The sequence below is a fragment of the Pogoniulus pusillus genome, chromosome 33, assembly GCF_015220805.1.
Source record: "Pogoniulus pusillus isolate bPogPus1 chromosome 33, bPogPus1.pri, whole genome shotgun sequence".
In the NCBI taxonomy this organism is placed as follows: domain Eukaryota; kingdom Metazoa; phylum Chordata; class Aves; order Piciformes; family Lybiidae; genus Pogoniulus; species Pogoniulus pusillus.
This window is the reverse complement of record NC_087296.1, coordinates 10,408,276-10,433,873: the sequence shown is the minus strand read 5'-3', so window position 1 is coordinate 10,433,873 and position 25,598 is coordinate 10,408,276. Positions and strand designations below refer to the sequence as shown.

Below are 25,598 nucleotides of genomic sequence, written 5' to 3'. Positions count from 1 at the left end.
ACTATCACTTTCTTCTCCACAGTATTTCCCTCACTAGAATGTTGAATCTGGTTTTAGAAGTCCCTAGAGATGAAACTGCCATTGCTCCTCATAAAGAGCTACTTCAGAGCCAAAAGGAAAAGAGGAATTTTGTCCTTTTTGATACTAGATTTCAGCACTCTTACAGTAATGCTATCACTGTGCACCACATTAAAAACAATAAGATAAAGGAGAAATGAAATATGTTTCAGATACCTGTATCATGTTTGCCTTTTCATGGTTATGAAAAGGCTGAAGGAACTGGAGAGTTTTAGACTAGAGAAGAGGAAGCTGCAGGGAGACCTTCTTGATCTCTTCAACTCCCTGAAAAGAGGTTGGAGCAAGGTGGGGGCTTGTCTTTTTTCCCTAGTAATAAGTGATAGGAAAAAAACACAAGTTGTGCCAGGGGAGGTTTAGGCTGGACATTAGAAAAACATTCTTCACTGAAGGAATGGTCAGGCTTTGGAATAGGCTGCCCAGGAAGGCAGTGGAGTCACCATCCCCTGGAGGTCTTAAAAAAAAATGTGTGGCCATGGCACTCTGGGATATGGTTTAATGGCAATTATAGTGTTGGGTTGACAGTTGGACTTGATGATCTCAGAGATTTGTTCCAACTGAAATAATTGACTGGATAAGACACTTAATGCCATGGTCTAGTTGACTGGATAGTGCTGGGTGCTAGGTTGGACTGGATGAGCTTGAAGGTCTCTTCCAACCTGGTTGATTCTATGAGTCGATAAAAGAATCACTAGCTTGAACAGTAATTTATGGGTCAATTAGCTTAATATGGTGCTACTCAATATTTTGTGAATAAACATGTATTATCTGAAAAGCAGTTTTATTGTACTATTTTCAATTAAAAGTTTTAAAAATGAACTTGTCATATTAGAAATCTTTTAATTTCCATCTTAAAATAATTAACTAGTAGTTCACATTCTCTTAGTATAACTGCATTCAAAATTTGACCTTTTCTTCTTCTTGAATTGGTAGAGAACAATCATACCTGCTCTCATTCTCATTCCACTTTACATCTTCTTCCTATCTTCTACTCTGTTATGGTTCTCCCCTGCTTGATTCTTTTAGGATGCTTCCATTTACATTGTGAATTCACTTTTCCTTAGATTCAGTAACCTCAATTTCGCAAAGCTTTTCAGAGAAGGCCTGAAACCCTCCTTACACAACAGCATTAGCATTTTTTCCACTTTCAGAACCAACCCCTCCAGAGTTTGCTTTCTTCACATCTGAATGACTTCGATGATTCAGTCATCTAATACACCCAACTCTTTTTCCTCTTCACCTACTGAATATTTCTCACTTTATTTGTAACAGTCCCTAAATCTCTGACTATTCACTGTGTTAAGGAATTTAATTCCATGTTTCCATTATTATTTAAGTTTGCAGTTTATTTTGTTTGTTTCCTTTGCTTACAACAGTTTTTCTTTGAACTGAAAAAAAAAATATTTCCTTCTAAACATGCAGCATATAATTACATCTTCCTACCTAATGGACTAACACCTTTAAAGGAGAACATTAAATGAGAACCCTTAACAAACCAACACTACAAATCTCTTAAAATCATAGAATCAACCAAGTTAGAAGAGACCTCCAAGATCATCCAGTCCAACCTAGCACCCAGCCCTAACCAATCAACCAGACCACGACACTAAGTGCTTCATCCAATCTTCTCTTGAACACCTCCAGGGATGATGACTCCACCACCTCCCTGGACAGCTCATTCCAATGCCAATCACTCTCTCTGTGAAGAGCTTCCCCTTATGATCCAGTCTATACCTCCCCCAGCACAACTTGAGACTGTGTCCCCTTGTTCTGTTGCTGCTTGCCTGGCAGAAGAGACCAACCCTACCTGGCTACAGCCTCCCTTTAGGTAGTTGTAGACAGCAATGAGGTCTGCCCTGAGCCTCCTCTGCTGTAGGCTGCACATCCCCAGCTCCCTCAATCTCTCCTCACAGAGTTTGTGTTCCAGGCCCTTCACCAGCTTCATCACCCTTCTCTGGACACCTTCCAGTACCTCAAGATCTCTCTCCTCCTGCTGGCCACACTGCTCCTGATCCAGGCCAGGATGCCATTGGCTCTCTTGGCCACCTGGACACACTGCTGGCTCATGTTCATCTACTCTTTACCAGCACCCGCAGGTCCCTCTCTGCCTGGCTGTTCTCAACCACTCTGTCCCCAGCCTGTAGCACTGCTTGGGGTTGGGTTGGTGTGGCCAAAGTGTAGAACCTACAACTGGCTTTGTTAAATCTCATCCCACTGACCTCTGCCCACCCATCTGGCCTGTCCAGGTCCCTCTGCAGGGCTCTCCTACCCTCCAACAATAATACCCTCTTGCAATAACCCACTTTGCCTGCAGCATACCTTATTTGTTTCAATATCACAAATGGTGTTCTCCACCTTCAGTCATTTCCTTGCAAACACATAAAAATTCTTGCAGTAATCCTATTTTTAATTTACTCTCTGGCACCAAATCAAATATTTAAGTAGAGTCCAAATAGATGAGCTTTACTGCATGTCATTTGCCTTGATAATCTTTTATCAAAGGAAAACTGCAGTCAGAGACATGTTGTGTTCCCATTTCTTCTTGTGTTCACATTTCTTCTTGTGTTCACACATTTCACTTTAACTTCAGCTGAAATTTGATCTAAAACTTTGCCTGCTGTTAGGGTTAGATGAAGCCAATACCTTAAGTCATTTGATTTCTCTAAGTGCAGGCTTCACCATTGCTCTCTGAGTAGAATCACAGAATGTTTTAGGTTGGAAGTGACCTCAAAGACCATCTAGTTCCAACTTCCTGCCATAGGCAGGGACATCTCCCACCAGAACAGGTTTTATTATGGTATCAGCTGAGAAAGATTGACTAGAATCAGAGAATCATCCAAGTTGGAAGAGACCTCCAAGCTCGGCCAGTCCAGCCTAGCACCCAGCCCTGCCCTATCAACTAGACCACGGCACTAAGTACCTCATCCAGGCTTTGCTTCAACACCTCCAAGGACAGCAACTCCACCACCTCCCTGGGCAGCCCATTCCAATGGCAAATCACAATGAGTGACAAACAGTTTGACCCAATAAGACCTGTGGTTTCAAATGTGATGTTTTCAACACTCTGCAATGAAAAATATCCCATCTGTATCACATGGACTTTTAAAAGCTTTTTTCCTCCTTTGAAGCAGTAAATCCCATTTCCATGTCTTCACTTTCATAATCTTCTCCATCTTTCCTACCATTGCTTTTACTGAAAGTTTTGACAAGATATTCACTTAGAATTGGGGACAAATAAACCATTTTTAACATCTTCCTGTTCCCAGGATAAAGAGCCTCCCCCCCCCCTTTCCATTCTCAATTTTACATGGCTAAAGTCCTCTTGTTTTGATTACTTGTATGATGCAGCTTCACTGAATATTTGGCAAAATTCACAATTCTAGCCTGTGCTGAATTCTAATATGAAGCTTTCACATGAGTTAAAAAGAAGTTACCTGCTTACACTAAATTCCTTTAAATAAAAAAAACTATTCCTTTATATCTTTGTGAACTTGAACTCTTCCTCCTGAAATTTTTCCCCTTAGCTCAAGTATCTTTTGCATTCACACTTCAGGAAATTCTAAGCCTTCCTAACTTTTATGCTCTAGAATTGCTTAGTTCACTTAATTTCACTAACCAGTCTACATCATGATTCACATTTTCACTTATAAAAATAAGAACACTGTACAGATTTTACTTCTTCTTTGTGTAATCCTCTACATTAACATTTTAGAAACACATGCAGAGTTATTTTTAAGCCACAGGTCTAATACAGTGATATGCCAACATACAATATAAAAGACTCTTTTGTTAGTAGATTGATTATGTGGTGCAAAAAGAGGTAAAACCTATTATAATTAACAGCATTTAGTCTTTAATCAGCTAACTTCAAATCTCCCAAAGGACATTTATTCCTGTAATACTAACAATACTGCACCAAACTTCTTATAACTCAACACTGCCAATCTGAAACACACTCTCAAATTAGACCTTTGAAACTTTCCTACGTTTCTGCCACATATTTTGACCTAAAGCCATTTAATTTTTGTTGACTGAGGGCTTTTTTTTCCTCCCTTATTAGCCCAGCATATTGTAAGCAATCTTGTGTGACTACAGTTGCATTCACATATTTCCTCACTAACCAGTTCTTCCAGTCTTCAAATACTTGAGCTCTCCTAAATATGGCAGCTTTTTTAATCTAGAAATTTCATTAATACATCATTTTGTTCAATAAAGTCATTACTTCAGCTATGAATTCATAGACTATCCTGCAAATACCTAAGCAGTGCTTAGCTTTGACCTTGCAGCTTCTCACTAACACCCCATGCATTTTTTTTTCCCTTTAAACCTGTACACGCTCACAAAAAAAAAATCAAGTTCTCTGTTACCTGCAGCCCAAGTGGCAGTATCATCCTGTGCTTGGGCCTGGGAGCACCAGCTCCTGTGCTCTGCTGTCCTTCTGCCCACCGCCTTTGCAAGGAGCCTTCTTGCCACTGAGTTGCTCTGAGGCACCTATTTCACTGCATCCCCTTTGTTGCCTCCCCTTGACTCAAAAAATCAGCCTCAAACATCATCAGCTGTGAAAATTGACTTCTGTCACTGATTAGCTTCAAGCATCAGCCTCAAATATCATCAGCTGTGAAGACTATTGCCACTAATTAGTTTGCGACCCAAGCCTCCACCTGTTTTTCACCAGGTTTAAAATGAAGTTTCTTTTCTCTGCTCTTTTGCTCTTCAGGTTTTGGAAGTTTTCCTTTTAAACAGGTGCAGAACAACCTTATCATTCTCCTTCATAGAATCACAGGATCATTTTCAGTTGGAAAAGACCTTGAAGATCATCAAGTCCAACCAGCATCTAACTCTATGAAGTGTGTGTACTTTCACAGAAGTTTTCTTTGCTCTGAAGAAAAATGTGACACCAGTTGGATTGTTAACATATTGCACCTGGCACTCATTAGCTTTGCCTCTTCCTTCATCTCTTATGGGGCAGTTTTCTGCCTTAGAGTCAGACTTTGTGAGCACAGAATGTAATTTCATTTTCCATAGTCCTAAGCCATAATGGGCCCTCTAAAAGTAAACCAATACATTAATAAAGCCAACAAAACCAGATGACGAAGTAGAAACCCTGAGTTACATTCATCCTGATTTAATACCAGGCACCTGCACAGTAACACTCTCTAGTACTAGAGATAACAGCAGAGCTCACAGAAGAGCCTTTCCCATATCAGTTTATTGTCATTATATTCTTTTCATAGATATAACTAGTAGTTAATCAACCTAATTTTATTCCTATCCAAGCCAGTGTGAAGCATTGACACATATTTTTCCAGGGAAGAGATGCTGGGTCCATTTTTTTTACTCTGATATAAATTTAAATCACAGAAAATTATCATATGACTTAGCATGCTAACAACAGACTGCACACAGCAAATGCTGCAGGCACTGCTCACAGGAGAAGACCTCTTAAGTGATCTGCAAACTGATATTTTGTAGCACATCAGAATTATTGCCAGCAAAACACAACTCCAGAACAGACAAATTGACTTTGGAATCTCTCACCAACTGATAAACAGTGAAATCATCTTCAGATAGTTTGTCAGCAAGAAAAACTTTACCCTTACCATGTGAACCTTCTCACTCAGAATGTCAGGTTTTTTATTCACAGCATTTCTAGCCTGCAAGCTTGAGGTGAAACAGTGGAAAAATTCTCTACCCTAGTAAAAATGTGACAAATTGTGATCATTACGATCCTAGACCTACAGGTCTAACATCACTAGGAAACTGTTGGGAAAACTGATCATAGAGCTATCACATTAAACACACAGGACTTAAAAACTTGAGATTTGAGTACTGCCTTTAGCTAACCTAGTGAGAGATAAGCAAGGTAAGTTTTAATGCTGCTGATGGTTCAAAATTTGGTATCTTGACAATTTACATACCTGTGTGACTCCTAAAAGAACAACCAGAACAACCGGATGTGAAAGATGGGAAATTAGCACCAAATAACTCGACCACAGGATGTCAGGGGTTGGAAGGGACCCAAAGAGATCATTGAGCCCAACCTCCTTGCCAGAGCAGGACCATACAATCTACCTCAAGTCACACAGAAACACATCCAGACAGGCCTTGAAAGGTTCCAGAGAAGGAGACTCCACAACCTCTCTGGGCAGCCTGTTTCAGAGCTCTGGGATCCTTACAGTAAAGAAGTTCCTCCCTGTGTTGAGGTGGAACCTCCTGTGTTGCAGCTTCCATCCATAAATCCTTGTCCTATCCCAGGGAGCAGTGAGCAGAGCCTGTCCCCCACTCCTGACCCCCAGCCCTCAGATATTTATAGATATTGATTAAATCCCCTCTCAGTCTTCACTTCTCCAGACTAAGCAGCCCCAGGCCCCCCAAACTCTTCCCATTGGGCAGTGCTCCAGTCCCCTAATCATCCTTGTAGCCCTCCGCTGGACCCTCTCCAGCGGATCCCTGTCCCTCTTCAACTGGGGAGCACAAAACTGAACGCAGTACTCTAGATGGGGTCTCACCAGGGCAGAGTAGAAGAGGAGGAGAACCTCCCTTGATCTGCTGGACACACTCTTCCTAATACACTCCAGGATCCCAATGGCCCTCTTGGCTACAACGATACATTGCTGTCCCACTGATGTTATCCACCAGCACTTCTAGGTCCCTCTCCACAGGACTGCTCTCTAGCACATCAGCTCCCAGTCATGCTTGGTCCAAGTTGAACAAAATTAATGATCTTAAACTAACACTGATGATTTTTAGGGACAGAGATAATTTCTAGGACAAAAAAAAAAAAAAAAAAAAGACAGGGAAGATTTTCTGAGTCATTGAATCAACTTCTCAACCTTTGGGTCATTTCTTACCCCTTCTATTATAGGAATCATGAAATGTCTTTTTACCTTCATTTCCTTATCTAACAATACAGAATTTCAAGATAAAGTCACTTGCAAACTCTGGGAAAGGAAGAAACCAAGATGCTTAGCTTTACAACCTGGCAAAAAAGGAGAACTTACAAACTATCTGAATGAGAACAGACTCCTAATCACTTCCAATGATTTTCCTATCTTATATATGTAGTTGCACTTGATTCTTTTTTCTAGATACAACTCTGAGATTAGAAGAAATACAGAAATGTCATGAGAGAGAGTGAAAAAGAAAAATCTATCAAAATGTGCAACTGTCTTGATTTTAAAATTCCCTCAGATTTCTTCATTTCCCTATTTTTCTTCAGAGCATAAAAAAATAAAGAAATGGAAGATCAGTTCTTGCTTCTCTGGTTAAATCACTTGATTCTTCAGTTACACCACTACACAGCAATACACTGCTGTGTGTCAACTGAAACACAGAGATAAAGTTATAGGATTAAAGATTGAAAAATATTTTACTGTCTCATATTTGACTTTTTTTTTTTTTTTTTTGCTTCAAGATGTCCCTTCACATCATTTTACCAGAGATTTTAGTATTTAAACAGGCCTATTTTTTTTCCTCTCTATGTGCACAGGGATTTCATTGATTCAGGTTGGATTATATTCTGTATTCTTGCAGTTGATAGAATTCTACAGCTGTCAAAATTATTCTAGAAAGAGAGAAAAACAGATACTGCTGATTCAAACAAGACTTAGCAAGCCAAGCAAACTCCATCATACACAGGACATCTGCTGCAGAGGCTGAGTGACAGGTGAGTGTGTGGCAGAAATTTCTGGTGAACACACCAGGATGTAGGAGGACTGTGACAGTTGGGAGAAAGGGAAAGGATGCCAGTTCCCCTATTCTAGTCCTGCTACAGCCACACAGCACAATGAGGAGCACCCAACAAACTGGTTTACAATAAATGCTGTTCCTCTTCACCATGCAAGATCAATTCTAGTCCTGCTACAGCCACACAGCATGATGAGGAGCACCCAACAAGATGGTTTACTATAAATGCTGTTCCTCTTCACCATGCAAGATCAATGGGGATTTTCTGGAAGAAGTCTTGTTCTCCCTGAATTTTAAGGTGAGATGAGTCTAGGAGTTACATATAAATAAAGCTATTGCCTCTACTGGACTCAAGAGACATATTAAATTGAAATCAAGAGACAACCAAGGCTCTGTGGTGGCCTTGTAGCAGTCTCCAAGTACCTGAAGGGGAGGAGGCACAAGAAAGCTGGGGAGAAATTGTTTACAAAACAGGACAAGGGACAGTGATTTTAAACTAGAGAAGGGTAGACTTAGATTGGATATTAGAAAGAAGTTCTTTACTCTGAAGTTGGTAGAACACCAGAACAGGTTGACCAGGGACCAACCCTGGAGATGTTGAAGGTCAGGCTTGATAGGGGCTTTGAGAAACCTGATCTAGTTGGGGATGTCCCTGGTGATTGCAGGAAAGTTGGACTAAATGACCCTGAGAGGTCCCTTCCAACCCAATGTATTCCATGATTGTCTGATATCTGCACAGATTCAAATGTTAAGGTCCAGAGCAATCTAGAGAGCATTTGTGTCAGCCTCCCAGTAACTTCCCACACCTCATGAAGACAGAATACATGATCGCAACCAAAACTATGGGCTGAAGCTCAAGCCTTGAATGCATTTTGAACTCCCCAAAACAAGCAATAATAGTAATAATAATATTAATAATAACATCAATAATAGTAGTAATAATAATAGCAATAATAATAGTAGTAATAACAATCTTCCACAACATTAGAATAAAGGCTTCTGAAAGCATATCTGTTAAAACTGAATAAACACTGAGTATCCTTTTTGCCTGAAGAGCTGTAGTTAAAATTCCTCCCTCTCAGTCCCCAGACAATTGATGCTGCCAATTATAGGACTATTTTTTCAACAGCAAGTGATGGAAGTAGATCCCTACTCACAAAACAGAATGAATCAGAGCTTACAGTAGCTACTAGAGAGCTGTCAGAGCTACTAAGCCCCCAAACCTCTATCCTGGCCCACAGCCCTGCTATCACAAAACCCAGAGTCACAACATAATTTCACTCAAAGTTTGCTTTAATTAAGAGATGCCTAATCCATTTTTGCTGTATTCTCAAAGACATTATTTCAAACAATAGTGTTTGGAATGTGCAGGAACTTATTGTTTTGTTCTGGTTTGAGACAGGAAAGGATTGCTTGAAAATATTACCAGTGACAGAGATGCATGCAAATTTGAATAATCTTGTTGTTGTTTGCTTGGCAAATCCGAGGTGAGATTCTCTAAAGCTAATGCCTGAATGTTTTCCTCCTACAGTCCTGCTTTATTAGCTGCTGCTGTCTTCCAAATCTCTTTGTTTCATATCTGCTGTACAAATTTCTCTAGCATTGCTACTTTGTCCTTAATATAGTCTTAATCTGAACACAGAAACAGCCATGATGACTATGGTTTCAATTCTGCTTTGAACAGGTCTCATACATCATGGGTTTTAAGTAATACTTAATTGCTTATACAAATTAAGATATTTGTGCCACAGTGAGCTGAATCTAAAAGAGGCTGCCAGAATGGCATTCAGTGCATCCAGCATTGTAAGGCTGTATCTGAAGGGGGCCCACAAAAAAGCTGGGGAGGGACAGTTCAGGATATCAGGGAGTGACAGGACTAGGGGGAATGGAGCAAAGCTGGAGGTGGGGAGGTTCAGGCTGGCCATGAGGAGGAAGTTGTTGAGCATGAGAGTGGTGAGAGGCTGGAATGGGTTGCCCAGGGAGGTGGTTGAGGCCCCATCTCTGGAGGTGTTTAAGGCCAGGCTGGATGAGGCTGTGGGCAGCCTGCTCTAGGGTACGGTGTCCCTGGACATGGCAGGGGGGGTGGAACTGGCTGATCCTCGTGGTCCCTTCCAATCCTGACTAATTCTATGATTCTGTATCAAGACAACATATTTTACTAGAACATAAACCAGAGGTCTTTATTTTTAAAAGAATATATACTACACTTTACTTGAGGTTGCTGTAGGAAAAAAAACTTCCATCTTCTATAAATCTCTCATGGCACTACTGAAATCAAGGCATTTGGCCTCATCTTTTTAGTTACTTTTCATGACACCTTTGCCATTTAAAAGTGAAGAGCTGAACTACAAGGGCAGTCTGTTTATTAGTGTATCTTTTAAGGTGCCACCTGAAAAAGCACAAGCTATAAAATGGTCCATGAGATAATGGGAATCATTGGAAGAGAATAAGCCCATCTGCTGGAGCTCTGCACATTTGCTGACTTCAGCAGCGAGGAAGGAGCACATGAGCAGATCAGTTCTTGCCACACAAGCAACTCTAACAGCAAAGCATGAGAAGTGCTCTGGGTGAATGCAAGTTGCTTAATTCCATTAGGTGACATGCATAAAACCCTTTTCAAACAAAGCAATTGCATTCAAGACAAAGTATTTCATGGCTTTTCTTTATCTTTTGGGATCAAATAATATAAATGAATTGTCCATGCCACTACAGGTAGGATGGAAATGTCCTGGGTCAAGTTGAAAGTATTGCCACTCTGTTAAGTAAACCTGTGGTTTACAACATGCCTGCTTGCACTTACCTCTGCAGCTATTCATCTAGTGTTTGAGTGTAAATAAGCACCCTAAATAGCACTAAAAAGGAACGTTTTACTACAAGCAGTAACCGAGCTCATGCTTTTGACATTTAGTATTATATATATATATATATATATATATATATATATCAAGGGAACTTTCTTTCCCAATAAGCTTATTCCAAAAACTATTTGCAATATTTTTGATGGACAAAGAATAGAATCCTCGAATCAACCAGGTTGGAAGAGACCTCCAACATCATCCAGTCCAACCTAGCACCCAGCCCTATCCAATCAAACAGACCATGGCACTAAGTTCTCCATCCAGGCTTTGCTTCAACATCTCCAGGGACAGTGACTCCACCATCTCCCTGGGCAGCCCATTCCAATGCCAATCACTCTCTCCGACAACAACTTCCTCCTAACATCCATCCTTGATCTCCCCCAGCACAACTTGAAACTGTGTCCCCTTGTTCTGCTGCTGGTTGCCTGGGAGAAGAGCCCAACCCCACCTGGCTACAGCCTCCCTTCAGGTAGCTGTAGACAGCAATGAGGTCTGTCCTGAGCCTCCTCTTCTCCAGGCTGCAAACCCCCAGCTCTCTCAGCCTCTCCTCATAGAGTTTGTGTTTTGAGAAATTTCTTGTGGTGGTGTCAACTTTCCTATACTTATATGACACTTCTTTACTGTAAGGTAACTTCTTTACTGTAAGGCTCCTAGAGCACTGGAACAGGCTCCCCAGAGAGGTTATGGAGTCTCCTTCTCTGGAGGCTTTCAAGGTCTGTCTGGATGTGTTCCTGTGTGACCTGAGCTAGATTGTATGGTCCTGCTCTGGCAGGGGGTTGGACTTAATGATGTCCTTGGGTCTCTTCCAGCCCCTAATATCCTGTGATCCTGTGACAGCATAATTTCAGTGGCTTTTTGTTTCTGGCAGCTTGCCCCTTGGCAAAAAAAAAACCAAACCCCCCATTTTAAAAAATGTTGACCTCTTCTGCTGGTTTGCCAACTGCATACATGCTTTGAAGCATAAAACTCATAAGCTGCCCTGACTAATCTGCAATAGCTCAGCTTCCTCCCATGCCTCATCCATACCATGGTACCAAAATGGCATGTCCTATTAGGGACTTAGTCAAGCTTGAAGTAAACAGGACCTTGCAGGATCGAATGGCTTTTGGATGAATTCCCAGAGCTCCTGTTCTCAAATACATAGGTGCTGAGTGTTTTGGTAAAGAACCATCACATCTACCCAGTGACTGAAGAACTGATGCAGAAGTGATACAATTAAGCATTGCTTAACCAACTGTAATTCATACCATAAGTCCAGGAGCACTGTTTATGCACATGTGCAACCACAAAGTTACAAAGGTCATGATTATAAGACATTAGGATGTTATGCACTGTCTAGGGGTGAACTAGGTTAAAGGAATAGGAGCCCCACTGCCCTCCATCACAACATTGCAGCACTGACCTATGGATTTAGGAGCCTAAAATGTCATTCTTAAATTGGCCATCACAGCTCAGTTCAGTGTAGCAGTGTTAAGGCTGTCTCATTGTGATAGAAATGGGCTAGAGAGCAACAATCTCAGTGCTCACGCTGGCAGATCTGAAGCATGCAAGCCTCTGTGAGGTGGTGAGGAGTAGGGGCAAGAATTACTCTGCATGCAGATACAGCTGCTAAAATCAGGGAACACAGGACCAACTTTTTTGGCTTTACATTTCTCAGTAAGTATGACATGAGGACTTGTGATAGGGTGATAAAAAATTCCAGGGCAGTTCTGGCTTTCCACAGATCCGGGAATGTGATGGATCCCTTCTGTCAGGACTTTAACAGCGATTGTGCAGAGCGATGACAGACTCAGAAAAACAAGATAAAAATCAAGGAGGTAAAAAGCCACCTGTTACATTTGTGATAATTCTAAATGATGTGTCAGACAAAGAACAATAACACAAATAAGTGACAATTAAAAGGGAGAGGAGTATTGTAAGCATTCCCACTTCTTAGGAAGGTAGAAGAAACAGAATGTGTTTCAGATATGATCACAGATACAACTTGTGATCCTTGTTTCCCATCCAAAATGCATATGTTTAACTACATCAAACAGAAGAAGGCAAAAAATCTCAGGAGTTTAACTGTGCTAAATACAGCAGGGATGCTTGATGATTAGGAGGAAAAGGTACACCAGGGCTTTTAAAATTTGAAGTCTCCTCTGGTTAGTGGGGACAAAATTAGCATCCTTTGGCTATGTGTTTCCAACAAATAAATTCACTGTAGCTTAGCAGAAGCACATTGAGCTATAAAACAGGAAAATGTGTTCTCTTATCTTTTCTGGCAGCTGTTTATACTTCCATGGAGAAGTTTGTTGAGGATAAACTGGGGTTAAAAGGTGCTCACCACTGCCCCACATGAGCACTAGCTGCTTGTGTCACAGAAGCAAGCTAATATCCAATGTGAATGTCTAGGTTAGTTTTCAAGCTAAGAAAATATTTTAAGTAAACTACACTTAGAAACTGTATTAAAAAGTTTGGTTTGGCCCTACAAAAGCTATGACAGTAACTTTGGTCATTCTTACAGGTTTCTTTCCGTTTTGCTCCCTGAAGTGAGTCACCTAAGAAGGGCAGCTAGTTATATCTGAAGGAGAGTTTTGGGTGGCTGAGTGGCCCCAAAACTTCACCTAAGGTTGTCTGAAGTAAGTACTTATGCATGGTGAGGAAAAACAGGTGAAGCTTCTCCCTGATCCCTTTCAGAGAAACAGAAACTTTACTTGCATGAATATACCCAAAAAGGGATTTAACCTCAAGGGAAACATTTCCTACAAAAAAAGGGCATTGAGAGGGAATACAATGAAGGAGAAACAATGCCAAGTCCCATAGTCTTTTCAGAACACCTAAGTTGCTTAGCACTCCTAACTCGCATCCCTCTTTTTAAAATCAGTTTAATAAAATAAGCAATACCATGAAAAGACCTATGAATCATAGAATCATTGAATCAACCACGTTGGAAGAGACCTCCAAGATCAGCCAGTCCAACCTACCAAACAGCCCTGTCCAATCAACCAGACTATAGTACTGTCTCATCCAGGCTTTGCTTGAATACTTCTAGGGATGGTGACTACACCAGTTCCCTAGGCAGCCCACTCCAACACCAGTCACTCTCTCTGGCAACAACTTCCTCCTAACATCCAGCCTAGACCTCCCCTGGCACAGCTTGACACTGTGTCCCCTTGTTCTGTTGCTGCTTGCCTGGCAGAAGAGACCAACCCCACGTGGCTACAACCTCCCTTCAGGTAGTTATAGACAGCAGTGAAGTCACCCCCGACCCTCCTCTTCTGCAGGCTGTATACCCCCAGCTCCCTCAGCCTCTCCTCACAGGGCTGTGCTCCAGGCCCCTCACCAGCTTCACTGCCCTTCTTGGAACACCTTCCAGTACCTCAACATCTCTCTTGAATTGAGGAGCCCAGAACTGGACGCAGCACTCAAGTTGTGGCCTGAGCAGTGCTGAGTACAGGGGCAGAAGAACCTCCCTTGTCCTGCTGACCACACAGCTCCTAATCCCGACCAGGATGCCATTGGCTCTCTTGGCCACCTGAGCACACTGCTGAACATGGTTCATGTTCAGCCTGCAAATCTTTGATGCAATTATTATTAGACACCTGATACTTATTTAGAACCATCCATTCATCATTCTTCAGCATTTGATGCTGAAATGGCACATCTATGAGCACTTATTAGAGAAAATAACCAAAATTGATCATGATTTCTGTTAGGGCACAGTCAAAGCTATACTTCCTTCTGCTAGGAAGAACCAGCAGGTACTTATTACTACCTTCAGTTTGGAAATGCACATTGCAACTGAAAAACTACAATATGTATAAGATAGAATAGTTAGGAGCAGCACATGTCAGAGTTAAAGTCACACAAGGGCTTCTGTTTTGGTTTCATATTTCAGAGTCTTCTACCTTCATGAAAAATATTCCTTACCTGCTTCAGTATTCTAGGGTAAACCACAAGGTAAGATGCGATTTTTGTGCATTCACTGAGTCAACCCCCAAATCTCTTTATGAAGGCATGCAATTTGAAAAAATAAAACCAGACTACATCACCCACAGCCAACTTCAGCAGAAATTAAGATCATGTGTGGGAAGTACATTAAGGTGAATTATACAAGAGTGTGTACTACAGCTGAGATAGAATGAACAGCGCAGCCTTGGATGGTTTGGGAAACTTTTTCAACTCTACACTTTTGAATACATCATCTCATAAACCTCTATGTTCACCTTAAATAAAAAGAACAGAAATAGCACACAATTAGGAAGGGCAATTTGGCATCTCTAAAAGTTCAGCAGTTTATTCGTGGGCAATGAAAGTTCTTTGGCATGATAATGATTCCTACTATAGAGGCTTAGTCAACAGGGTTGTTGGTTTTTCGTCCTGCAGTACAAAGTGCTGATTGACTTGTAATAAAAAGCAGGGAGATTTAATCCACTGAAAGTAACAGCATGAATGTTCCTAATCTATTCATTCTACTCAGTAATTTTAGGAGCAGTTCTTTGTACAGCAGTGCATCTTGCAGGAGCTGTAAGCCATTTTTACACTTCATTTACGTAACAGAGGAGATGTGATTTGAGGATATGACAATTCAGGGAATCTCTCCCTATGCAAGTAGAATTCTAATTGAGGGTATGAAGTTGCTGCATCATTAAATGTCTCAGAGTATATGGTATGAAGGCCATACCATGGGTCTCCTAGACTAGGAATAATAAAACCTTGATAGTACCCAGCTGAATGGTATCAATTTAGGACAACAGACTGCTGAAGACTGAGTGAGGAAAACTTTTCAACCAAATCAGGACAGGAATGGAGCTTGGAGTAGAATTTCACCAGAAGAAAAACACTGCAGTAAGTTATCTTCATAGAGGATTTCACAAGGAAAGAGTCTACAACCCTACAAGAACTGTTTTTCCTCTGAAAGAATCACATTCATTTGCCTGAAGAATTCTATACTCCTAACCATTATTGAGCTCCTCTCAAATGCTTGGTTTGGCAAAGAGTATATACACGTGTCCAGGGGTACCTCAAATTCCTTTCTTCTCCCTCCCACTCTATGGGTTTGAATTCGAGAAGGAGTAAAAACTGCTTTCCCCTCCCTGCTCTGCGGGCAGGAAGGGGGCAGCAAAAGATGTGTTTCCTGCTGTAATCTGAGTAGCACATTACTGAACCTCTATGGTTCAAAAAGCCCCCCCCACACACTTTGGAAATCACTCAGACTAGACTCATCCATCTCTGGAAAAGTGAATGAAGCTTGTATTTATGGCTTAGCACAATATACAAGCAGATAGTTACAGTATATACAGTATATTTCTGCATATTACAAGGTAAAAGGTAATATAGAAACACTACAGCCCCCCCCCCCTAGAAACTTGAGTCCCCAGGAGGGGCTCCCAACCGCCCTTCCACCTTCTCCCACCCCTCTCAACCTTACCCCAGCCCCAAGGAAGAATGGATGTTCGGCCAGGGGGTTAGGAAGCAAAGTGGATTAATCAGAGAGACGGCAGAGAGGCTAAAGAGAGAAAAAAATGCAGCTTCGAGCTCCCCAGCAGAAGCAGCAGCAGCGACTCCCTTGTCTATGTTTGATTCTTGTTCTTATACCTCTCAGCAAGCCCATGAGTGAATTAGACATCACCACTGTTTTTTTTTCTCTTTCACAGCCTGTGATCTAATCCTTCTCACCAAAACATTCTAGCTAGGCTCAAACCAGCACAACTGGTTGCTTTCATAATGGTCAAAATTTTACAGCTGATTAATCCACAGTGTACATGGACTTGCTGATTATCTTCTCTAGCTGCCAGTTCTACCCAGGTGTGTATCCTGCTGTAATCTGAGCAGCACATTATAGAACCTCTATGGTTCAAAAAGCCCTTTAAGATCATCAAGTCCAACCTCTATCTAACAGCACCAAGGCCAATACTATACTATATCCTTGAACATCATATCAAGATGGCCTTTACATTCATCCCAGGATGGCAATTCAACCACTTACCTAGGCAACCTGCTCCAAAATTGAGAAGCCTTTTGGTATAGAAGCTTTTCCTAATGCCTGTTTATACCTTACTGTATCGGTAGAAGTTCCTCTGTCTCTCTACTTTTGTGCAGTAGGTAATAAAGTTAATACTTTCTCTTTGTTTGGTAGATAAAAAAAAAAAAAAATAAAATAACTTTGAGCTCTCCCAGATGCACCACCCTGCAATGCAGTGCCAGCTGTGCTGCTGACATTGTGCAGTGTCAGAATAGCAGGCTGCCAGCTACAGCCAAAGAGCAGGCCAGCAAAGCATCTATTACATATACAGTCATTATACCCTGGGCAGAGGGCAATTTGCTTACAATAGCTCAACACTTCAGGCACAGAGTACAAAACCATGCAGTCATAGAAAGCAGAGGTGATTCATTTTTTGCTGCAACGTGTCAAATATACAAAGGCACACAGACTAAAGTTTGTATCCCTCTAGGGATATGCTAGGAATATGGAATTCTTGTATGTAGCAGCTTTGCAATCACAACTGCCACAACATTTATTTCTTTATTCTTATTTAGAAAGAATCATTGCAATGTCATAGAATCACTGAGTCATAGAATTGGTTGGGGTTGGAAGGGATCACAAGCATCATATACTTCCAAGCCCCCTGCCATGGGCAGGGACACTTCACGCTACATCAGGCTGCCTAGATCCTCATCCAGCATGGCCTTAAACACCTCCAGGGATGAGGCTTCCACTGCCTCCATGGGCAACCCATTCCAGGGTCTCATCACCCTCATGATGAAGAACTTCTTCCTAACATTCAGTCTGATTCTACCCATTCGCAGCTTTGTTCCATGCCCCCCAGTTCTATCACTACCTGACATCCTAAAAAGTGCCTCCCCAGCTTCCTTGTAGGTCCCCTTAAGATAGTGAAAGGCATCAGACAAATAAATGTAAGGCACCTCTGAAAGTCATCTAGACTAAGTTCCTGCTCAAGGCAAGTTAGCTTCCAAGTTAGATCACAGAGCAGCAATTGGTTGAAAGAACTTTAAATTGGATATTGTTCATGAAACTAATTATGGTGAAACCTAGTAGAGGAGATTATCCACATGCATTTTGTTTCAGGTGCACTACTGTCAGGACAAAAATGTATCCCAGCTAAGAGCAGCAGAAAAACAAATTTAACACTAAAGAAATATGTTTTTCCCCTCTAGTTGTAGGGAAAAAAACCCAAACAAACAATACTTTCAGCAGTTTATGAACCTTTTGGTTGCTGATGTTTTAGACAATGTCTTTGAAGGCAGAATCAGTGCTAAAGCTTTCATCTGGAGGAGGGTTATGAAAGACAGAGGCTTTATCATCATAGAGGAAAGAAGTGCAATTTGACTTTAGAGTAGAACAAATACACTTTTCATTAACCATGCAACTAAAGTGGAAATAAGGTTAGCATAAAAGTAGATAAAATAATGATGGCATAAAAACAGACTAGAGATTTTTCTGAAAAACAACCTAAAACCTCCAGGTCTGCCACCTCAGGTATTACTATTAGAATCACAGAATCAACCAAGTTGGAAGAGACCTCCAAGATCATCCAGTCCAACCTAGCACCCAGCTCTAGCCAATCAACCAGACCAAGGCACTAAATGCCTCACACAGACTTTTCTCAAACACCTCCAGGGGTGGTGACTCCACCACCTCCCTGGGCAGCCCATTCCAATGCCAACCATTCTCTTTGCCAACAACTTCTTCCTAACATCCAGCCTAGACCTCCCCCAGAACAACTTGAGACTGTCCCCTTGTGTTCTGTTACTGGTTGCCTGGGAGAAGAGACCAACCCCACCTGGCTACAGCCTCCCTTCGGGTAGTTGTAGACAGCAATGAGCTCTGCCCTGAACCTCCTCTTCTGCAGTCTGCACACTCCCAGCTCCCTCAGCCTCTCTTCCTTGGTTTTGTGCTCTAGGTCTCTGACCAGCTTCGTTGCTCTTCTCTGGACACCTTCCAGTATCTCAACATCTCAAAATGTCATCTCATTAAAAAAACACCCTTTTTTCTTCCCTTTTAAGTTATGTTCTGTGTAAGAATCTACTTTCATGCAACATTTATTTTCTCTCACCAAAACCCAGAGTTTCAAAAGTTAAATTTCAACTTTTGAAGCCTTATCTCTTGCACAGATAAATTTTTCATGTACCTTTTAATTACATAATGATATAATACCCTCTGAGTCAGGTCTATCTTTATTAAGGGCATTTTATTTTTAAACCAGTTCAATATTTTTGAGCAGTCTCAAGCTCATAATTCCCATAGAAGAGACTCTTTACCTTAGAAATCATATGATAAAAGAGGACCTCTAAGAAGAGCTAGAATGTAACAGAATGGCAGAGAGGTAACTGCAGGAGAAATTCTGCTGACATTTTTCTCACACAGGCATAGTGATTTTCAAAGCTATTTATTGACAAAACGTCACATTTGAGAAGGAACTACACTTCAAAGTTCATTTGTGAGGAGATGTCAGACAAAACTGTGTTGGCAAAAGTGCTAAATTTTGAAGAGCAGAGCTATGGGTAGAAGATATTCTTAGCTCTTCTGGCTTCAGGCTGATTGATTTGCACTAATTGCATCACTTTGTTTTCTTCCATTATAACTCTTTCATCAAATCTAGATGTATTTTATGGAAAGTGATCTGCCCGAGTTTATATCATGTATTCACTCTTCATAGAAAGAAAAATGCTTCAAAGTACATAAATTGTATAAAAAGTCAGCTTGCTATTTGGGTGATTCTTCAAATGGATAGGCTCGAGCACAGTAACCAAGTAAACTATTCCTGGTTTGATTGATACAGGAAACTCAGAGTTTCATTTGGGATATTCTGCATTAATGTTGGTTTCTGAAACTGCCACCAATTGCTGATGTGGATGTGACAAACAATGATAGGAAGTTCACCTCTTTTTTTTTTTTTTTAACTTTGAATTCAATAGCTTTTTTCCACTAAATCTGCAAATACTGGGATGAAGAACCATATATCATAGAGTCATAGAATCAGCCAGGTTGGAAGAGACCTCCAACATCATCCAGTCCAACCTAGCACCCAGCCCTGGCCAATCAACCAGACCATGGCACTAAGTGCTCCATCCAGGCTTTGTTTCAACACCTCCAGGGATGGTGACTCCACCACCTCCCTGGGCAGCCCATTCCAATGCCAATCACTCTCTCTGCCAACAATTTCCTCCCAACATCCAGCCTAGACCTCCCCTGGCACAGCTTGAGACTGTGTACCCTGTGTCCCCTTGTTCTGTTGCTGGTTACTTGGCCACAGCCTCCCTTCAGGTAGTTGTAGACAGCAATGAGGCCACCCCTGAGCCTCCTCTTCTGCAGGCTGCACACCCCCAGCTCCCTCAGCCTCTTCTCACAGGGCTGTGCTTCAGTCCCCTCACCAGCTTCATTGTCATTCTCTGGACACATTCCAGCACCTCAACATCTCTCTTGAATTGAGGAGCCCAGAACTGGATGCAGCACTCAGGGTGTGGCCTGACCAGTGCTGAGCACAGGGGCAGAATAACCTCCCTTGTCCTGCTGGCCACATTGCTCCTGATCCAGGCCAGGATGCCATTGGCTGATGGCTCATGTTCCACTACTAACTACCAGCGTCCCCAGGTCCCGCTCTGCCTGGCTGCTCTCAGCCACTCTGCCCCCAGCCTGTAGTGCTGCTTGAGGTTGTTGTGGCCTAAGTGTAAAACCCTGCACTTAGCCTTGTTCAGTCTCACCCCACTGGCTTCTGCCCACCCCTCCAGCCTGTCCAGGTCCCTCTGTAGGGCTTCTCCTACCCTCCAACAGATCAGCACCTGCTCCTAACTTGGTGTCATCTGCAACATATATGTAGTCTGAACCAAACTATGCACTTTAGATGCTGGAAGAGGCTGATGTTTCACAACTACAGCAGAAGAGAGACATGTGAAGATCAGAGAAAGGAAGAGACTAACAAGAGACTGCAATTTGTCTTTCTCTCATGAATTAACAGTAAATGTCACCCTTTCCTTGGAAGTATGAGCAAAATATAACAATGTCTCTACTTGAACAAGGCAATTACTATAATTGAATGGTATATGAAGAATATATGTTTTGTTCAGCAAGCACTGAGAGCCAAAGCATTTGACAGAAGTAATTTTCTTTCAGTATCTGCACCTAAATTCTTAGAAATCTGTACTTGGTCACTCTCTGCAACAAAGACACCACAGGTTCTAAAGAGCTTGTGCAGGAATCCCACAGAGTTACAGTTTCCCACAAAATGATCCTTTACTTCCAAAACAAAACCTTCACAACCCTCAGAGGTCATGGAAACATTAAACAAAGCCAAAAGCTCAACTTCGTGGGACTCCTTTTCTCTCTTAGGAGCTAATTAGCAACTTCATGTAAATCCCAGAGTAGGAAGGTTGCTAATCCTTGACTTCAAAGATCTCCAATACTAAACTGTAATTAAGAAGAGCAACTCTTTTTCCAACGCAGGAAGAGGTGACTTAAGTTTTCTGTTTTCTTTCTTTCCCTGATTTGTAGGAATGCCTCCCTCCCATCCTGCTCCTCCAATGGTGCTTGGGGATGTAGGGATGTCCTAGGTGTTAGCACTTAGTTTTCACCCTTTCTAGCTGTCTTGGATGTAGGTTTCAGGTAACAGCTGCCCATAGTGGAAATGTAAGACTAGCATGGAGATGGAGAACATGCAAAGGAGAACATGCAAGCACAGCTGGGACTATCTGGCAGTCACCAGAAGTGCTTTATGCTTTTTTTCCCCTAGATACTCACTACAAAGCCCCATGTACCCTAATTTCACTTTGCAAGTAGTATCATCGAGATAAAATCTTTTTGCCTTACAACTGAAACCAAAAAACTTACTTCGCTGTAACAGATAAACCACATTATTTTCCAAAAACACAGCTACAGTGAATTTCCTCTCTAGGTAGAAGCACAACACTTTTCAGTGTGGATTCCTGATTAGAGATTCTATTATATTTTGTGAAGCACGAAGTAAATCAGTATTAGATGTTTTAAATTACAACAAATGATAGTGAGTTGGCTTGCTGGTTACCATGGTTACAGGTCCCAACAGAGCATTCTTTAAGAATTTTCTCCCCCACCCAAGATAGCAACAGTCTTTTTAAAAAACATTATCTAGACTACAGCAAAAAGATGATTTATAGGACATTTATGCTGACATGCAAATTAGCAGAGCTTTTGTTAATGAGACTGCCACTTGGGCACCAGCACTGGCATCCTTATACTGAGAACGACAGCTGCTGAAAATTATAGGTCTTAATTCTAAATAAACCATGAATACTCTAAAAATAAACTCCACAGCATTTTGGTATGACAAATATGAAAAATATTTACTGTAACTATCTGACTAACAGATGAATAGCAGCAGAAGATAGAGGCTATTTCTCATGCTGTCATTTCTGAGTACAGAGCCCATTTCTGCCAGGTGCTTCTTTTCTATTTTGCATGGAGCTTTATGGTTCTTCTATAATAATTTTTACCATCATTAGCAAGCACTTTTAATCACTTAGAGCTGTGTACCAGGGAGTTTGACCCATGTGTTACATGGGATTGGTCTGTACAGTTTGTTTATCTCCTAGAGCTTTCAGGCAGGCTTAAATGAAAGGAATTTGGTCCAATTTGCAGCCAAAACACCCAGCTAATTTAATGCAAAGGTTGTAAGAAGCCAAGGCTAAGGGGATGCCTTCATACCCTGTACAACTCTCTGAAAGGAGTTGCAGTGAGGTGGGTATTGGTCTCTTCTCCCTATCATAGAATCAACCAGGCTGGAAGAGACCTCCAAGATCATCCAGTCAAACCTAGCACCAAGCCCTAGCCAGTCAATCAGACCATGGCACTAAGTGCCCCAGCCAGGATTTGCTTGAACACCTCCAGGGATGGTGACTCCACCACCTCCCTGGGCAGCCCATTCCAATGCCAATCACTCTCTCTGACAACAACTTCCTCCTAGCATCCAGCCTGTACCTGCCCCAGCACAACTTGAAACTGTGTCCCCTTGTTCTCTTGCTGCTTGCCTGGCAGAAGAGCCCAATCCCACCTGGCTACAGACTCCCTTCAGGTTGTTGTAGACAGCACTGTAGAGTCTCTGAAAGGAGTTGCAATGAGGTGGGTGTTGGTCCCTTTTCCCTAGTAACAAGTGATGAGAGGATATGGTCTCAAGTTGCACCAGGGAGGATTTAGTTTGAGTATTAGAAGAAACATCTTCACTGAAACTTCTTCTCAAACACTGCAACAGCCTCTCTGGAAGGTGGTTGAATCCCCATCCTTGGAGGTATTTCAAAGAGCCAGAGATACGGTGCTATGGGACAGAGTTTAGCACCAAACTTGGAAGAGTGAAAAAAATGTTTGGATTTGATGATCTTAAAGGGCTTTTCCCTCTGAAATAATTTTATGGTTCTAACCACACAGAATAATACAACAAACAGATTTGGAAGTAGTAGATGTGAAGCATACAATAAGCACATATATATAAAACTCATGTCACACAGTCACACAGCTACTATAAATTCCTGATTATATTCTATAAACCAGTTCTCTGCTAGCAATACATTTCCCTAATCCAATCTTAACCTGACAATATGCTTATTCTGTTTCTATTCCAGGACATCATACAAAACTTTGGTGAAAGTAGAAAGTAGATTAAGTAGTCAGGTAACTATTAATTCTGCAATCCATCAAGGTATTAGGACCATCTGCTCAGGACCCAAGATTTCCTTATTATTGACAAAGAAAGGAGATTGTGGGCAGTAGCTGCTTGTTGTAATCCTGTTCAGGTAGATGTATTTGCAGGTGTAGGAGAGAAGTCATCATTCCATGCTCATTTAACAAACCAGATCCAGCTATCCAAATTGCTGTTTAAGTACTTGAAATTCATTTAGAGACACACCAACATAGTCCACTTCCTAACTTGAGGTGAATGTGTTTTCCATCCTTCACCTTTTGGCTAGACTGTGAGTAGCCAGGCATGGAGCAGTCAAGAGCCAAAATACAAGAAAGAGCACGAAACAGGTTATGTTCCTGTTCATGGCACCAACCTGGAACTCAGGAGTGTCCAGTCTAATTTCCCTGGACATAAGGAGAGAGTTCTCCCACTCCAGGGAGCTATGAAACATGACTTCTGTGTTCTAACTCACTGTGCAGAAGTATAACATGGAGCATGTTCATCCAAAACAGGGATTAGGACATAAAATTATGAGTTCAATTGTTCTTGAAATGAAGAGTGTCAAGAGCCCAGGTTGCTGTTCCTCATGCATGGGGCTTCTCTCTGCCAGACAGTGAAGGAGGTCAGAAGCAGCAGTAGCAAAGTGCTATGTATGGGTACAACCCACACCTATCAGGTGCCAGGATCACAGGATGTGAGGGATTGGAAGGGACCTGAGGAGATCATCGAGTCTAACCTCCCTGCCAGAGCAGGACCACACAATCTAGCACAGGTCACACAGGAGCACATCCAGACAGGCCTTGAAAATCTCCAGAGAAGGAGACTCCATAACCTCTCTGAGGAGCCTGTTCCAGTGCTCTGGGACCCTTACAGGAGAGAAGTTCCTCCCTTGTGTTGAGGTGGAATCTCCTGTGCTCCTTTTCCTATCCCAGGGAGCAGTGAGCAGAGCCTGTCCCACTCTCCTGACCCCCAGCCCTCAGGTGTTAATAAACATGTATTAAATCCACTCTCAGTCTTCTCTTCTCCAGACTGAAAAGCCCCAGGTCCCTCAGTCTCTCTTCATAAGCCATGCCCTACAGTCCCCTAATCATCCTCATAGCCCTCTGCTGGACCCTCTCCAGCATCCCTGCCTCTCTTAAACTGGGGAGCACAGAACTGAATGCAGTACTCAAGATGAGGTCTCACCAGAGCAGAGTAGAGGGCAAGGGAAGGAAAGGAAGGGAAGGATAGAAAGTTATGGAACATAAAATTCAAGCAGCCATGCAGCAAACACTGACTACTGGCTTTTTGTACTTCTAGAGGTGAGGTAAGTATCTGAATTAAAACTGACTGGACTGCCTCTGCTTGTTGCCTGAATTTCATGAGCAGCATGTCTTCAGCAGTGGAACCCACAGGTCTCTCAAGTGGCTGTGTCTCTTGGCAGTTCCTCAGGAGTACAACAATATTTATTTGACATACTACCTGCACTTGCAATACTTCTGTGCTTCCATTTTATGGTTTAGCTATCTAGAAATCACATAGCAATTATAAAGTTCAGTCTTTCAAAGACAATGAAAGGAGTGATTATGTTTCCACCGTAAATAGAATCATAGAATACAATTGTTTTGGTGGGAAAACAACTTTAAGATCATTGAGCCCAAACACTCTAACTCTACCTAGGCTGATGCTAAACCACATCCTTCAGTGCTACATCTCTGCCTCTCTGAAACACTTCCAGGGGTGGGGATTCAACTACGTCCCCACAGAGCCTGTTCCAGTGTTTGAGAACCCTTTCAGCAAAGAATTTCATCTTAATGTCCAACTCTCACACATTTAACTGTTCACTGAAAACTGCACAAAACCTAAACTGCATAAAACTCTCTAGCCCAAAAAAGGGGCTTTTTTTGGCAGCACAACTAAGATGTCAGTGGACATCTTTCAAGAGGAGGGAGAGAAGGGAGAGGAGGGAGAGGAGGGAGAGGATTTATGTATCCTCTTGTTTGAGGGATCCATTCTCCTTAGACGAAAAACAACATCTATTTGAGGAATTATCATTACAATCTGCATTCTCACAGGATTAAAATCTTATCCTTTCTAATACTTTGTGATGTTCAAAGCAGGATAATTGTTTGTATTTCCCACAAGTAGAAATGTATTGTCTCATTTAATTTTCAATTACTTAGCCTTATCAGCTGGTTGGGATAGAAACGGTGGGATGTCCAGTTCTATGTACTCAGAGTCACAATCCAGAGGACGACTGCAGCACTCCCAAATTGCTGCCACCAACAATAGAGAGCTAATTTCCTTTAACTGCTATGATTCCTATTAAAAGTTGTTATTATAATAG

At 41.8% G+C, this 25,598-nt stretch overlaps 1 protein-coding gene across 4 annotated transcripts in view; it reads right to left on the bottom strand.

Annotated features, from left to right (window-relative positions):
- The window catches only part of NKAIN2 (sodium/potassium transporting ATPase interacting 2), a 621,679-nt gene that overhangs the window by 394,995 nt on the left and 201,086 nt on the right, over positions 1–25,598 (bottom strand). The window contains exons 1-2 of one of the 4 annotated variants that reach the window (XR_010308142.1): positions 4,443–4,523; positions 235–384 (exon numbers count right to left, since the gene is read on the bottom strand). The exons of 2 other annotated variants lie outside the window; for them this stretch is intronic. The gene's annotated coding sequence lies outside the window, so the exon portion shown is untranslated. Of the gene's footprint in view, positions 1–234; positions 385–4,442; positions 4,524–25,598 lie in introns of those variants that run through there. One more of the 4 variants, XR_010308141.1, reaches the window with a different exon arrangement.